Genomic DNA, 17,887 nt, shown 5'->3' with positions numbered 1-17,887 from the left:
TGCACGTTACTGCATGTGTTACTGCATGTGTTACAGCATGTGTTACTGCATTTGTTACTGAATGTGTTACTGCATTTGTTACTGCATTTGTTACTGAATGTGTTACTGCATGTGTTACTGCATGTGTTACTGCACGTGTTACAGCATGTGTTACTGCACGTTACAGCATGTGTTACTGCATGTGTTACTGCATGTGTTACAGCATGTGTTACTGCATGTGTTACTGCACGTGTTACAGCATGTGTTACAGCATGTGTTACTGCATGTGTTACTGCATGTGTTACTGCATGTGTTACTGCACGTGTTACAGCATGTGTTACAGCATGTGTTACTGCATGTGTTACAGCATGTGTTACTGCATGTGTTACTGCATTTGTTACTGAATGTGTTACTGCATGTGTTACTGCATGTGTTACTGCACATGTTACAGCATGTGTTACTGCACGTTACAGCATGTGTTACTGCATGTGTTACTGCATGTGTTACTGCATGTGTTACAGCATGTGTTACTGCATGTGTTACTGCACGTGTTACAGCATGTGTTACAGCATGTGTTACAGCATGTTACTGCATGTGCTACTGCATGTGTTACAGCATGTTACTGCACGTGTTGCTGCATGTGCTGCTGCATGTGTTACTGCATGTGTTACTGCATGTGTTACGGCATGTTACTGCATGTGTTGCTGCATGTGCTACTGCATGTGTTACAGCATGTTACAGCATGTGTTACAGCACATTACTGCATGTGCTACAGCATGTGTTACTGCATGTGTTACAGCACGTTACAGCATGTGTTACTGCATGTGTTACTACATGTGTTACTACATGTGTTACAGCACGTTACAGCATGTGTTACAGCATGTGTTACAGCATGTGTTACTGCATGTTACAGCATGTGTTACAGCATGTGTTGCTGCATGTGTTACTGCATGTGTTACAGCACGTTACTGCATGTGTTACTGCATGTGATACAGCATGTTACAGCATGTGCTACTGCACGTGTTACTGCATGTGCTACAGCATGTGTTACTGCATGTGTTACAGCATGTGTTACTGCATGTGTTACAGCATGTGCTACTGCACGTGTTACTGCATGTGTTGCAGCATGTGTTACAGCATGTGCTACAGCATGTTACTGCATGCGTTACTACATGTGCTACTGCATGTGCTACAGCATGTGTTACTGCATGTGCTACAGCATGTGTTACTGCATGTGTTACTGCATGTGCTACAGCATGTTACTGCATGTGCTACAGCATGTGTTACTGCATGTGTTACTGCATGTGTTACAGCATGTGCTACTGCATGTGTTACAGCACGTTACAGCATGTGTTACAGCATGTGTTACTACATGTGTTACAGCACATTACAGCATGTGTTACAGCATGTGTTACTGCATGTGTTACTGCATGTGTTACTACATGTGTTACAGCACGTTACTGCATGTGTTACAGCATGTGTTACTGCATGTGTTACAGCATGTGTTACTGCATGTGTTACTGCATGTGTTACAGCATGTGTTGCTGCATGTGTTACTGCATGTGTTACAGCACGTTACTGCATGTGTTACTGCATGTGTTACTGCACATGTTACTGCCCGTGTTACAGCATGTGTTACTGCACGTGTCACTGCATGTGTTACAGCACGTTACTGCATGTGTTACTGCACGTGTTACAGCATGTGTTACAGCATGTGTCACAGCATGTGTTACATCATGTGTTACAGCATGTTACTGCATGTGTTACTGCATGTGTTACAACATGTTACTGCATGTGTTACTGCATGTTACTGCATGTGTTGCTGCATGTGCTACGGCATGTGTTACAGCATGTGTTACTGCATGTGTTACGGCATGTTACTGCATGTGTTGCTGCATGTGTTACAGCATGTTACAGCATGTGTTACAGCACATTACTGCATGTGCTACACATGTTACTGCATGTGTTACTGCATGTGTTACAGCATGTTACTGCATGTGTTACAGCATGTATTACAGCATGTGTTACTGCATGTGCTACTGCATGTGTCACAGCACGTTACTACATGTGTTACAGCACGTTACAGCATGTGTTACTGCATGTGTTACAGCATGTGTTACAGCATGTGTTACTGCATGTGTTACTGCATGTGTTACTGAATGTGTTACTGCATGTGTTACTGCACGTGTTACAGCATGTGTTACTGCACGTTACTGCATGTGTTACTGCATGTGTTACAGCATGTGTTACTGCATGTGTTACTGCATTTGTTACTGAATGTGTTACTGCATGTGTTACTGCATGTGTTACTGCACGTGTTACAGCATGTGTTACTGCATGTGTTACAGCATGTGTTACTGCATGTGTTACAGCATGTGTTACAGCATGTGTTACTGCATGTGTTACAGCATGTTACTGCATGCGTTACTACATGTGCTACTGCATGTGCTACAGCATGTGTTACTGCATGTGCTACAGCATGTGTTACTGCATGTGCTACAGCATGTTACTGCATGTGCTACAGCATGTGTTACTGCATGTGTTACAGCATGTGCTACTGCATGTGTTACAGCACGTTACAGCATGTGTTACTACATGTGTTACAGCACATTACAGCATGTGTTACAGCATGTGTTACTGCATGTGTTGCTGCATGTGTTACTGCATGTGTTACTACATGTGTTACAGCACGTTACTGCATGTGTTACAGCATGTGTTACAGCATGTGTTACTGCACGTTACTGCATGTGTTACTGCATGTGCTACAGCATGTGTTACTGCATGTGTTACAGCATGTGTTACTGCATGTGTTACAGCATGTGCTACTGCACGTGTTACTGCATGTGTTACAGCATGTGTTACTGCATGTGTTACAGCATGTGCTACAGCATGTTACTGCATGCATTACTACATGTGCTACTGCATGTGCTACAGCATGTGTTACTGCATGTGCTACAGCATGTGTTACTGCATGTGTTACTGCATGTGCTACAGCATGTTACTGCATGTGCTACAGCATGTGTTACTGCATGTGTTACTGCATGTGTTACAGCATGTTACAGCATGTGTTACAGCACATTACTGCATGTGCTACACATGTTACTGCATGTGTTACTGCATGTGTTACAGCATGTTACTGCATGTGTTACAGCATGTATTACAGCATGTGTTACTGCATGTGCTACTGCATGTGTCACAGCACGTTACTACATGTGTTACAGCACGTTACAGCATGTGTTACTGCATGTGTTACAGCATGTGTTACAGCATGTGTTACTGCATGTGTTACTGCATGTGTTACTGAATGTGTTACTGCATGTGTTACTGCACGTGTTACAGCATGTGTTACTGCACGTTACTGCATGTGTTACTGCATGTGTTACAGCATGTGTTACTGCATGTGTTACTGCATTTGTTACTGAATGTGTTACTGCATGTGTTACTGCATGTGTTACTGCACGTGTTACAGCATGTGTTACTGCATGTGTTACAGCATGTGTTACTGCATGTGTTACAGCATGTGTTACTGCATGTGTTACTGCACGTGTTACAGCATGTGTTACTGCATGTGTTACAGCATGTGCTACAGCATGTTACTGCATGCGTTACTACATGTGCTACTGCATGTGCTACAGCATGTGTTACTGCATGTGCTACAGCAAGTGTTACTGCATGTGTTACTGCATGTGCTACAGCATGTTACTGCATGTGCTACAGCATGTGTTACTGCATGTGTTACTGCATGTGTTACAGCATGTGCTACTGCATGTGTTACAGCACGTTACAGCATGTGTTACTACATGTGTTACAGCACATTACAGCATGTGTTACAGCATGTGTTACTGCATGTGTTGCTGCATGTGTTACTGCATGTGTTACTACATGTGTTACAGCACGTTACTGCATGTGTTACAGCATGTGTTACTGCATGTGTTACAGCATGTGTTACTGCACGTTACTGCATGTGTTACTGCATGTGCTACAGCATGTGTTACTGCATGTGTTACAGCATGTGTTACTGCATGTGTTACAGCATGTGCTACTGCACGGGTTACTGCATGTGTTACTGCATGTGTTACAGCATGTGCTACAGCATGTTACTGCATGCGTTACTACATGTGCTACTGCATGTGCTACAGCATGTGTTACTGCATGTGCTACAGCATGTGTTACTGCATGTGTTACTGCATGTGCTACAGCATGTTACTGCATGTGCTACAGCATGTGTTACTGCATGTGTTACTGCATGTGTTACAGCATGTGTTACAGCACGTTACAGCATGTGTTACAGCATGTGTTACTACATGTGTTACAGCACATTACAGCATGTGTTACAGCATGTGTTACTGCATGTGTTGCTGCATGTGTTACTGCATGTGTTACTACATGTGTTACAGCACGTTACTGCATGTGTTACAGCATGTGTTACTGCATGTGTTACAGCATGTGTTACTGCATGTGTTACTGCATGTGTTACAGCATGTGTTGCTGCATGTGTTACTGCATGTGTTACAGCACGTTACTGCATGTGTTACAGCATGTGTTACTGCATGTGTTACTGCACATGTTACTGCCCGTGTTACAGCATGTGTTACTGCACGTGTCACTGCATGTGTTACAGCACGTTACTGCATGTGTTACTGCACGTGTTACAGCATGTGTTACAGCATGTGTCACAGCATGTGTTACATCATGTGTTACAGCATGTTACTGCATGTGTTACTGCATGTGTTACAACATGTTACTGCATGTGTTACTGCATGTTACTGCATGTGTTGCTGCATGTGCTACGGCATGTGTTACAGCATGTGTTACTGCATGTGTTACGGCATGTTACTGCATGTGTTGCTGCATGTGTTACAGCATGTTACAGCATGTGTTACAGCACATTACTGCATGTGCTACACATGTTACTGCATGTGTTACTGCATGTGTTACAGCATGTTACTGCATGTGTTACAGCAGCACGTTACTACATGTGTTACAGCACGTTACAGCATGTGTTACTGCATGTGTTACAGCATGTGTTACAGCATGTGTTACTGCATGTGTCACTGCATGTGTTACTGCATGTGTTACTGCATGTGTTACTGCATGTGTTACTGCACGTGTTACAGCATGTGTTACTGCACGTTACTGCATGTGTTACTGCATGTGTTACTGCATGTGTTACTGCATGTGTTACTGCATGTGTTACTGCACGTGTTACAGCATGTGTTACTGCATGTGTTACAGCATGTGTTACTGCATGTGTTACAGCATGTGTTACTGCATGTGTTACTGCACGTGTTACAGCATGTGTTACAGCATGTGTTACAGCATGTTACTGCATGTGTTACTGCATGTGCTACTGCATGTGTTACAGCATGTTACTGCACGTGTTGCTGCATGTGCTGCTGCATGTGTTACTGCATGTGTTACTGCATGTGTTACGGCATGTTACTGCATGTGTTGCTGCATGTGTTACAGCATGTTACAGCATGTGTTACAGCATGTGTTACTGCACGTGTCACTGCATGTGTTACAGCACGTTACTGCATGTGTTACTGCACGTGTTACAGCATGTGTTACAGCATGTGTCACATCATGTGTTACAGCATGTTACTGCATGTGTTACTGCATGTGTTACAACATGTTACTGCATGTGTTACTGCATGTTACTGCATGTGTTGCTGCATGTGCTACGGCATGTGTTACAGCATGTGTTACTGCATGTGTTACGGCATGTTACTGCATGTGTTGCTGCATGTGTTACAGCATGTGTTACAGCACATTACTGCATGTGTTACTGCATGTGTTACAGCATGTTACTGCATGTGTTACAGCATGTATTACAGCATGTGTTACTGCATGTGCTACTGCATGTGTTACAGCACGTTACAGCATGTGTTACAGCATGTGTTACTGCATGTGTTACTACATGTGTTACAGCACGTTACAGCATGTGTTACTGCATGTGTTACAGCATGTGTTACTGCATGTGTTGCTGCATGTGTTACTGCATGTGTTACTACATGTGTTACAGCACATTACTGCATGTGTTACTGCATGTGTTACAGCATGTGTTACTGCATGTGTTACAGCATGTGTTACTGCAAGTGTTACGGCATGTGTTGCTGCATGTGCTACTGCATGTGTTACAGCATGTTACTGCATGTGTTACAGCATGTGTTACTGCATGTGTTGCTGCATGTGCTACTGCATGTGTTACAGCATGTTACTGCATGTGTTACAGCATGCATCGATGAAAGCAACACAGCTCCTCTGCTCAATATTAAGATGGTGTCTGCTGCATTAAATCACACTCATCCTTCCACTTTCTCTGTACAAGGCAAGGTGGCTTGTTTTTCCTACATGTGCTGTTGGTAGGTATTAATTATTGCCCATTCATGTTTTATATCTAAGGGGTATGGAAGGCGGGTTCTGACAGATAGATGGCCAATTACTCAAAGCAAATAGTGAAACGTCTGCGGTGCGTGTGATGAGTGGAAAGTCTGCTGTGACCGAGTTCAGAACAAGTATGCATCATTTGTCTTTGTAATACAAGTGTATCAAGAATGTACTTCTATAAAATTGCTACTTATTGCATCACTATCGAAGAAAAGTTCTGCATGGAAGCTCAGACCAGAATCAAAGAGCACAGATCATTTGGGATATAGCTCGCCTATATTTGGGGCCTAGGCTTTAATGATGGGATTTCAAAGAGGTAATTGACCTCCAAAACAGTGCGAAGCAGCTTAGAGGCTCGTCTTCTTGTTATCTTTCTCACCAGCAGAGCTGTAGCCTCTGCTTTCCGTGGAACAAATCCATCGTTAAATTTAAGGTCATCATACGACACATGGTGCAATAATGTTGGCCTAAACAATCACTCCATGCAAACCCTGCTGGATAAAACTCACTTTAACCACGGCTGAAGGACAAATGCATTAACACCTGAAATGGTATTTGATGGTAAATGAGGGGAGACAGTCTTATGGAGTACAGTTGCAGAGTATCGAAGCAAGCTTTAAACAGAACTCGATATAGTGGAACAGACAGAGGAATCTTCCCAGAATAAAAGTATGGCCCCGGCATACCCCTGAGGGAGACGTGATGCATAGCTTCAACGACAGACGGGGCTACTGTCAGGTCTTTTGGAAAGAATAACAGCCTGTTTCATTTGGAAGCAAGAAGTAGATGGAGCCCGTAGTCCCAAGTAGCTCTGTTCAACTCATCTGTCAGCGCAAGCTGGTCCCATAAAAGCATATCCCTGTGTTTTAAATGAATTCTTAATCCCACTTTCACAAAGAAAGGCCCTTTGTCAACACTCTGGTGCTGGCCCAAAAGCCATTACCATGTCTTTCTCTCTGTCTCTTTCTTTCTTTTTTAAAGCGTCAAAGTTAAGTCCTGGATATCCAATGCAATGCCTGGTTAATCATGGCGGGAGACATCACTCTGAGGGACGTGTGCGTGGTGTGGAAGTGGTTATGTTCAGAGTTCTCATCAGAGGATGATGAGGTTGGGCTCAAAGGTCAGCTCCACCTCATCAAGGCTGCAGATATGTGGGATTTCCAAGGTAAAGAAAAAAATGAAGGCCGGAGCCGGGCGGTTGATGTTGGCAGAGGATGGTGTCGTGTGAAATAGGGTACTACACGCAAAGACTAAAGCAGAGCACTCTGAGTAGCTGCTGACAGAATGATGCAGCATGGCGCTCCCAGGGGCCTTGAGCAGGATGTCCAACAGTAATCCCGACACAGCCAAGCCGTGCCGCCAGCCTGTGCAACTGAGCAAGAGTTAAAACAAATGCAAGCTAGCAAGCAAATGCTGCAAACCGCCAAGTCCTCCAACCGGCTGAGGAGGCCACCCACCGGCTTCTTCAAAGATCCCCTTATTTTGAGGACGATGAAACTGTTTGTTTACTGTTTATTTACACCTACAACACATTTCGTTCCGTGCCTCACCCCTCCATGAACATTTGTGGAAATCAGGTTCAGTTTTCCCTTTTGCCACTGTAACGGGTGTGCCTCTGTTCATCATTAGAGCAATGTTGATTTGGGCCACATCCGTTAACCCTAGTGATCTCTGCGTTGTGTTCTTTGTTTGCTGTACTGCATGAAGGAAGGACCAGGAAACAGCGCTGACCACTGGAAGCAGTTTACTGGCAATTCTGCACAAATAATAGAAAATAAAACGTTCTCGTCACACATGTAGCCTCGTCTCCCATGCACTTGTCGCTCATCGGTCGCCTGCTCCTCAGATCCTCAGTACAGACTCCGACAGCTTATACAGTGCATATACATTTTGAAATAAAATACACGAATTGCATCTTCAAACATCCAGGGTAACTTAATACATAAACATTGGTTAAATGAGTTGCACATACCTGCACAAATAATAGAAAATAAAACGTTCTCGTCACACATGTAGCCTCGTCTCCCATGCACTTGTCGCTCATCGGTCGCCTGCTAGCAAGTGAAACATTAGATGTTTTAGCTAGCTCTCACAGTGACTTGCTAACAGACACAGAACACGTTTTACATGGGTCTCTCCATACATGTTGACTCTTTAACATAAATGTAAACAATTTCGCCATGAATTTATATATATTTGAGTGCCCAAATGATATTATATGCGGACGAGCGCAGCTCTGCACCTACCTCCTCAGATCCTCAGTACAGACTGAGAGAGGCGCTGCGCGTACGTGACAAACTGCACTCACCGTTTTCTTAAAGTGACAGTACAGGCAGGAAAGTGCAACTCTTACAACATTAATTAATAATTAAATAAGGCTAGAACTTGCCTTGAAATGCGAAATGGTTATAAAACATAACAGAGTGAAGGATTTGGTGAAGTTCAATTACAAAAATAAAAGTATAATTTTCCCCCTGGTTACAATCACCCCTCCTGAAATTCACCAACATCCTGAACAGTACTTACAGGACGTAAAGGAGGATATGCCCATCTCGAAACAGGCCGTCACAAGCCATTGATGGACCTAGTCCATAAACCAACTAAGAAGTCGCCTCTCGTCAAGGCTCAGAAAATAAAGAGATAGATCAAGTCTCAATAATTTCTTAGGTAAGTGTGGCGCCTTGTACGCCACACTGTGCCCGGACCCAAACCACATTTCTCAGACATAAAAATGTAACCAAGGGTAATGAAAAAAAATAGACAAAAAAAAAGAAAACCAAATCAAATCACTCAAACATTCTTAGAACCTCTGAACAAAGGTACCTGCACCATAGATTCAATCAACCTGTTCACAGACTTCACTAACCTCCCTGCACGGGTTCTCACTCGTGTACCGTCTCCTGGGCCTGAGTCAGAGTCAGCTGGAACTGAGATCAGTGAACGTGTATCTGTCACAGAGTCATGGTCAGGTAACACTGGAACAGGGTGACAGTCATTTGTGGGTGGTGGACTTGGTGGAACTGGATCAACACCAACAATAGTCGAGTCCTGTGTGGTCCCTCGCTCATCCTGCGTGGATATGGCAGAGATATTGTCAGCACCGTCCATATCATCACTGAGCAGAGAAAAGTCCACATCCAACTCATCTCGAGTGCCAGGCAGAGGCAAAAAGTTCACATTGAGCAAAAGATTCCTGTGTACAACTTTTGTGCGCCCATCCACATCAATAATCTTGTAAACATGAATGTTGGGGTTCGCATCAACAACAGTGTACACTTTGTCTTCCCACTTATCAGCAAGTTTCCTCTTCCCTCGTTCACCCTTATTTGCAACCAAAACCCGATCCCCCACGGACAAGGAAGTTCCTTTGGCACGTTTGTTGTATTGTTTGGCCTGGTGCTGCTGTTCAGAGGACGCATGCTGCTGGGCAATATCCATTGCACATTTGAGTGAAGAAAGCAAGGTATTGGCATACGAATCATAGTCCGCAACAGTGGGGTCGCTCAAAACCTGCCTGAACATTATGTCAACTGGCAACCTTGGGACACGGCCAAACATCAGGAAAAATGGCGCGTAGCCAGTGGTTTCATGGACAGTAGCGTTATAGGCAAAAGTGAGGGATTGAATCTGTTGTGGCCACTGTTGTTTGTCTTTCAGAGGAAGGGTCCGGAGCATATTGCCCAAGGTGCGATTGAAGCGCTCAGTGCCCCCATTCCCCATAGGGTGGTACGCAGTAGTGTGGGACTTAGCAACACCTGACAACCTGAGAAGTTCTGCTATCAAGTTGCTTTCGAAATTAGTGCCCTGGTCTGAATGAACTCTCTCAGGAAAGCCGTAGACACAGAACACATTATTCCAAAGTTTTCTAGCAACCTGTTTTGCTGTCTGGTTGGCACAAGGGAAAGCATGGGCCAGCTTGGTAAAATGGTCAGTAACCACCAGAACATCAACTGACCTCTGTTTGCTGTCCTCCGCTGACCAAAAATCTATACAAACCAGCTGCATCGGTGCAGAGCTCCTGATACTCTCAAGCGGGGCTCGAGCAGATGGTTCTGGAGACTTTCCAAAAACACATCTCGGGCAGCATTTGACATACTCCCGAACATCTTTCTCCATTCCAGGCCAGTAAAACCGTTGCCTTGCTAGTGACAGGGTGCGGTCCTGGCCCTGGTGACCAGCCATGTCGTGGAGGCCCGACAGTGCTGTGTCCTTCAGATTGCGTGGCAGAACATACTGGAAACGTTTCTGTTTACACAGAGGATCACGTGCCACTCTGTACAGTACATCGTCACGAACAACCAACCTGTCCCACTGCTTCAACAATCTGAGCACCTGAGGGCTCGCACCAAACCTTTCACGCCTAGATGGACGTTTCTTGGCTGTAACGAAAGGCAACACCCTGGAAATTACTTCATCCTGTTGCTGGCCTGACTGTAGATCTGTGATAGCTAAGACTGGTAGAGCATCCTGAACAATAGATAACTGCTGGACATGTTGGACCAGAGAGACTGCCCTAGACTCAGCTGCACTAACCCACTCACTATGGGACTGACAGAGTGCTTTAACCTCAGCTGAACTGCACATGACTTTGTCAGACACAAGAGCCGATGGACTAAGAGCTTGAACCTGGCAGCTGACTTTGAAAACATCCTGCACAGACCGCTCACCTATCTCATCAGCCTCCTGGACCAGTGAAGAGTAGGGCTCTGACAAAAGTCTCTGACCAAGGCGTTTCGCAAAAGGATCACGGCTAAGCGCATCTGCTACCACATTACCTTTCCCCGGCAAATGTCTGAGATCAAAGGAGTAGGATGCGAGCTTCGACACCCAGCGGATCTCACAAGCATCGAGCTTCGGTTTTGTGAGGAGGTATGTTAGCGGATTATTATCCGTCCACACTGTGAAACTCCGCCCTTTCAGCCAGTGGGAAAACTTCTCACAAACACTCCACTTTAGGGCTAACAGTTCAAGTCTGTGTGCTGGGTACCGCCGCTGTGCCGCACTTAGAGTTTTGCTCGCAAAAGCAACTGGTCTGGCCTTAGTCTCACCCTTGGGCACTTGAGACAGCACAGCACCAAGGCCGTCCAGTGAAGCATCAGTTGACAAAATGAATGCTCCATCAAAATCTGGATGGGCAAGAACCACACACCCCAAAAGCATTGACTTCAACCGCTCAAAAGCCTCAACGCACTCATCACTCCAGTCTGCAGGGGTGAGTTTGCGGAAGGCGCTCTGCAATTTCTTTGTCTTTGCTAACCTACCCCTTCTCTTTTGACCAGCCGTCAGTGCAAACAAGGGCTTTGCGATGGAGGAACAGTTGGGGATAAAATTTTGGTAATAAAACACCATGCCAAGAAACGATTTGATACGCCGGACTGAAGGCGTGCAGTTATCATCCTCCATGAGATCAGTGACATTCATGTTTGTGATAACCTCAACTTTTGAGGGATCTACAGCCACACCTGTACCATCGATGACATGGCCAAGGAACCCCACCTTCTCTCTCAGGAAATGACATTTTTTGGGGGCCAGCTTCAGATTGTTTTCCCTGAGCCTCTGGAAAACTGTTCGGAGTCTCGACAGGGCCTCATCCTCTGAAGGTGCAAAAACGAGGAGATCATCAAGGTAACAAAGGAGTTTTGAAAAGCTCAAGTCCCCAAATATTCCAACCATCATCCTCATAAAAGACGCAGGACTGTTGCATAGACCCTGTGGCATGCGATTGTATTCATGCAACCCTAAGGGAGTTGTGAAAGCAGTATATTTCTTGTCCTCCTCATGCAATGAAACATTATAGAAGCCTGCGGTCAAGTCCATAGTACTGAACAGGCAGTTGCCACCCAGAGCAGCCAAACAGTCAGCCTGGTGAGGGAGAGGGTGGGCGTCTTTCAAGGTGCGGGCATTTAACCACCTAAAGTCTGTACAAATCCTTAAACCGCCATCTTTTTTCCACACCATGACCAAAGGCGAAGCATACTCACTAGTGGATTTCCTGATTATCCCTCTTTCCTCCATATCGCTGAGCACCTGCCGCAACTTTTGATAATGCGCTGGGGGAACTCTCCTGTATGGCAGGCGAAAAGGACGATCATCACTGAGACGGATGCGGTGGGTGTAGCCTTTGACCTCCCCACAGTCCATTGAATGTCTGGAGAAAATGTCCTGAAACTCAATCAACAGCTGACCGAGCTTTATCTTACAGTTGTCTGCTACTTGGCACGAGTCAACGTCAATGTCTCCAAGACCTACATCGGACAGGTATTTGCCTATACTGCCCAGCTCACAAGGCGTGTGGGAGGCACCAATGTTCTGCTCCGAGTCACAGTTCTGGTCACTTGTGGCTACATGCAGACCCTGGAAAACTTCCAAATCCTCAATCGCTAAACAAGGCGAAACGTCAGCCAGTTTGCTGTTTCTTTTCAACATGACAGGCCTGTCTGTGGGATTAACGACTGTCATAGGAACCCACCCATCACCCCATAGCGGTGTAACCAGGCGACCGACTAAAACACTACGCGGTCTGGCCTTCGAGGAGGTCGGCTCCACAATGACAGTGCTGCCTGGTGACATAGGTAGGTTTTTTGGCAGCTTACCCCAGACTAAATGCTCGTGTTTCGGTAGCAAAGTAACTGCTTGGGTGAGTTTAACGGTGCCTATTTTGTCTGGAACAGCGCTTCCTTTCCAGTGGTCAACATTGGTGAACATTGACAGAAAACGATCGATCTCAGGATCTAACTGTGAACTCTGCCTGGATGCAATATTCCAATACTCATCCACTCCTTTCATGACATGGATAATGTGTTTTATGACATTAGAGCCCAAAATGAGATCGTCATGCTGGCCAGGCACAAATAACACGGGCACGGTAACATGCATTCCGTACAGATCCATGCCTAGATCATAAAAGCCATCAGGTTTAGTTTGAAGACCACCACAGCCAATCAACACGACATTTTCAGCAGGCTGTTGCTTTTCAGGTAACACACCAGCAGCACGCAACTTTTCAACTGCACCTGCACTCATGCTACATGCCATCGAGCCCGAATCCATCATGCCATTCAGAGTAACACTGTTGTTAATCTTGACAGATGTATAAAACAGCTCACCAAACGCCTGGACTTTCTGAGTACATTGAACTACTACCTGTGTCCCTTTTGGTGCTGTAGCACAAGCATTACTGTATAATTCAGCTAAGTTGTCTTGAGAGAGGGTATTGTCCCTGTCACCCACATCACCCCTCGCCAGATGTGGGTTTTCTAGTTTAACGGCTCGTTATGCGGAGCAGAGGGGGTGGAGGGCCCGTTGCGATGCTGGTTGCCTCGTACAGGACAGTCCTTCTTCCAATGACCAGTAGACAAACATTTCAAGCACCTGTTCTCTCGTTTGCAATGGAACAGTGTGGAATGGTCAGTGCTGGCACAAACTCTGCATGCTCTTGTAGGTTGTTGAGACATAATAGCGCTCGTGTTAGTGGGGACCTGAGTTTGTTGCATAACTAGACGGTCTAACACACTAACCAGACTTCTCATGCAATCTGCATCAACACCATTAACAGGGGATGACTGAATTCGGGGCTCAACTTCGCTGGCACTGAGAGCACTGTCAACCGCTGGAACAGACTGGGACAGAGATGTGTAGACAGCAGGCTTCTGTGGTCTTGTTGCAACATGAGATTTCTTTTCCTGAAGGTGTTCATCCAGCCTCTCCTGGATTTCATTGGCAGTCCATTTATCTGCTGATTTGAACTTGAAAACTGTAGAAAGAGACTGGTCCGGGCAGTGTTTGACAAACATCATGCTGACTTCATGGGATGGGTCATCGATTCTGCGACCTTGTCTTTTCAGACATTCATCTGCCACATCCACTGCTTTATTTAGCCTTATCCAATACTCCATAGCATCCTCACTTGGCTTTGGCAGCGTGTTGTAAAAGTCTGCTAGGGGCATGCTTGAGTAGGTCATGTCACTAAAGTGTTGTTTCAGTATGTCAAAAACCACTTGGGGATTTGAAACATGGTCGATGGATTTGTCATTACGCAACCGTATTCTGATTACGTCCCCTGCTTTGCCCATGAGCCTCGCCAAAACCTCCTGTGATTGTTCATGTAAAGGAACAGCTCGTTTTCTCAAGTACAGCGTCATGAGGTTCTCCCATTCATGGACAGAGAACTTGTCTGAGCTATCACCTCTGAATATGGGTGGTTCCCTAACTTCGGAACACGTGACAATGCGGAGGTTAGACTGAGTCAAGTCGGGGGTCTGAGTAGAAGAGTTAGAATCACTGGTCATAGCTCTAGTGGACCTGTCAGACAGTAGCTTAGCAGAGATAGATTCACCAATCCTATCAGCTAACTGTGTTATGAGTGAACTCAAATCAGCACTCTGATCAACATGAGCAGGCTGATCATGGTTAACGCGCGTAGAGCAAAGTTGTGGACTAGCAAACAAAACATTCCTCTCTCCCGGTGCTCTGGCTCCTGGGCTCGGAACACGAAACCCCCTCCTACCACCAAGCCAGGAATGAAAAGCGACACTGTCCACACCACCATCTTCACGCTCAACAGCATGTGATCCACCCTCTGCCATGTTTCACACAGAATACTCTTGCAGAAAATAAAATACAAAAATGTAGAATGTCAAATAAAAAACTTATCACTCCTACAGCACAGTCTATGCAAAAAAAAAAATTACCACAAATGATCCAATGGAGGGATACCTCAATACCACAAAGGCGATTGACAGCAGCTTCCCACGGCGTACGAGCTGACGTCGAATCTTGGATCCGGAAAAAGTCACGGCACCATTGTAACGGGTGTGCCTCTGTTCATCATTAGAGCAATGTTGATTTGGGCCACATCCGTTAACCCTAGTGATCTCTGCGTTGTGTTCTTTGTTTGCTGTACTGCATGAAGGAAGGACCAGGAAACAGCGCTGACCACTGGAAGCAGTTTACTGGCAATTCTGCACAAATAATAGAAAATAAAACGTTCTCGTCACACATGTAGCCTCGTCTCCCATGCACTTGTCGCTCATCGGTCGCCTGCTCCTCAGATCCTCAGTACAGACTCCGACAGCTTATACAGTGCATATACATTTTGAAATAAAATACACGAATTGCATCTTCAAACATCCAGGGTAACTTAATACATAAACATTGGTTAAATGAGTTGCACATACCTGCACAAATAATAGAAAATAAAACGTTCTCGTCACACATGTAGCCTCGTCTCCCATGCACTTGTCGCTCATCGGTCGCCTGCTAGCAAGTGAAACATTAGATGTTTTAGCTAGCTCTCACAGTGACTTGCTAACAGACACAGAACACGTTTTACATGGGTCTCTCCATACATGTTGACTCTTTAACATAAATGTAAACAATTTCGCCATGAATTTATATATATTTGAGTGCCCAAATGATATTATATGCGGACGAGCGCAGCTCTGCACCTACCTCCTCAGATCCTCAGTACAGACTGAGAGAGGCGCTGCGCGTACGTGACAAACTGCACTCACCGTTTTCTTAAAGTGACAGTACAGGCAGGAAAGTGCAACTCTTACAACATTAATTAATAATTAAATAAGGCTAGAACTTGCCTTGAAATGCGAAATGGTTATAAAACATAACAGAGTGAAGGATTTGGTGAAGTTCAATTACAAAAATAAAAGTATAATTTTCCCCCTGGTTACACCACATCCCCACCAAAATCGACTCGGTTCTTTCTTGCTCCACGTACCGAGCTTCTCGTGTTGTGGAAAGAGTTCTGAGTTCTTTGACGTGATCCTTACCGCATATTTCTGTGAACGTGAAAAGGCTCAGAGTGTCTGGGCTGCTTCATATTCAGAGTATCTCTGAAACACGGTGTACTCTCAGAACTGTCTCTGTCTTATCTCAGGTGTGATCATAACAGCCAGTTGTCATGCCGATCATCCGAAGCAGCAGCTTTTATTTCCATATGGCAAAGTGTGTTTTTGCTATTAGCAGCACCTGTAGGTGTATCATTAGCGCAGCTTCACCATTAAAATGTCGTTAGCCCTGAGTGACACCGTATTTCATGGCAGAGAGACTTCAATGCAAGCAGTAAATTTGGGAGTGGGACCGGTCACCTGGCCAATCACAACCTTAAAACAATCTGGCCAGTAACCCAGACTGGAGGATTTATAAGTGTGCTAGCCATATTTCCTAAATCCTCGACAACCCACAGAGAACTGTTTAACAGTTTAACAGAACGGCACAATTTAAATCCTGCAGCGGAAAACTCTGTAAAAGCGGGTCCCCCATTTTAATAAGCTGCAGCTGAAGAGCGCCTGATTTAAAAAGAGGCTGCACAAGTGGCGCCCATCGATCCGTGCAAACGCGTCAGGTGCTGAATGAGCACAGCGGCGGCCAATCCTGCAGCTCGGCCGGGCTGCAACAAGTCACAGGATAGGAATCCTCTTCACGCGCCCCCCCACGCCTCGTCCGTGGTTAGTTCAATGCAGAGTGTACACAGAACCTGCAAGAACATGAGGGGATCCTTTGTTCTTCGTTTCTAGTGTTCTAAGGAATGGATTTGGATCTTTCTGGCTCTGGATTAGCTCATGCAGCTAACAGAGCAGCACGATGTGCTTATGGAGGCCGAACAAACAAGACGAGCCGCCTTCTCCAGTCGTCCAGGGAGCAGCGCCGCTGCGCTAACGTTCTGACTCATGAAAGAAAAAAGAAGAAGAAGATGTGTGAAAAGCACGATGGGGGAGGAGACTCGGGACTTTATTTTGAAATGCCGGTATACTATAACTGTGTCTGATTGATAGTGACCTCTCTTATTATGAAGGTCTGTCCTTGTTTAGCTGAAACACAACATGAACCAACTCAAGTCATTAAAGTCGGACAAACCTTTTCCACATCTTTATAAAGGGAACCAATGAAGCGACCTGAAGTGGAACCGTTCAGATAAACTCTATTCCAATGGCCGACGGTGGTATGTCTGACCGAGAAAGAAAAAAATAGAAAGGTACAAGACCGCTGTTTTCACGTCTCGGATTATGTTTGACTTGATCAAATAACAGCTGGCAAAATGTACCATCTTTTACCAGAACAATAAATCAATAATTTAATAATCATGTTCTACTTCTCGTTTGGTGTAAGCATGCGTCTGTTAAAGCGAGACTCCTATTTGAGTCCTTTAAAACTTGAGCTTCGGTTCCTTTCGGACTTTGAGACACGTCAAGACTGTCCAAATGTAACAACTTCCTGCTCCAGCAAATGACAACTGAAGGCTGATGAGGTTTGCGTGTCGTCGTACATCAAACAAATTGTCTTTAAAGCACGTTAAAAAACGCTGTTTTCTTTCTTTCAGGGTCGAACGCGGGGAATGGAAAACATTCCTCGACGTCCTTTTCGCTGCGTTTAATGATACATGCGGTGAATGTTTGACTAAAGCTAAATGAGGAGGTGGTGTTTGCTTTTGGCCCGGGTTACGTTATGAGCAGTCAAGGAGCCGACACACTGCTCGCAAAAATGTGAATACGCAGTGCAGTCA

The 17,887-nt window shown here is 45.2% G+C and overlaps 1 long non-coding RNA gene across 3 annotated transcripts; it reads right to left on the bottom strand.

The window, feature by feature from the left end:
- Positions 1-8,096: 8,096 nt before the first annotated feature.
- On the bottom strand, positions 8,097-16,045 carry LOC137898628 (uncharacterized). 3 transcript variants are annotated; one of them, XR_011105614.1, is made up of 2 exons: positions 15,060-16,045; positions 8,097-8,125 (listed from the first exon to the last, which is right to left on the bottom strand). It is a non-coding gene; the product is annotated as an uncharacterized lncRNA (long non-coding RNA). The 3 variants fall into 3 exon arrangements; XR_011105612.1 differs by having other exon boundaries at positions 15,085-16,045; XR_011105613.1 differs by lacking the exon at positions 15,060-16,045 and adding an exon at positions 9,236-11,859.
- Between the last annotated feature and the right edge of the window lie 1,842 nt (positions 16,046-17,887).

The sequence above is a fragment of the Brachionichthys hirsutus genome, chromosome 8 (genome assembly GCF_040956055.1).
Source record: "Brachionichthys hirsutus isolate HB-005 chromosome 8, CSIRO-AGI_Bhir_v1, whole genome shotgun sequence".
Lineage (NCBI taxonomy): Eukaryota > Metazoa > Chordata > Actinopteri > Lophiiformes > Brachionichthyidae > Brachionichthys > Brachionichthys hirsutus.
Note: the sequence above shows the minus strand (reverse complement) of the source record. Positions and strands in the feature narration are given on the sequence as shown.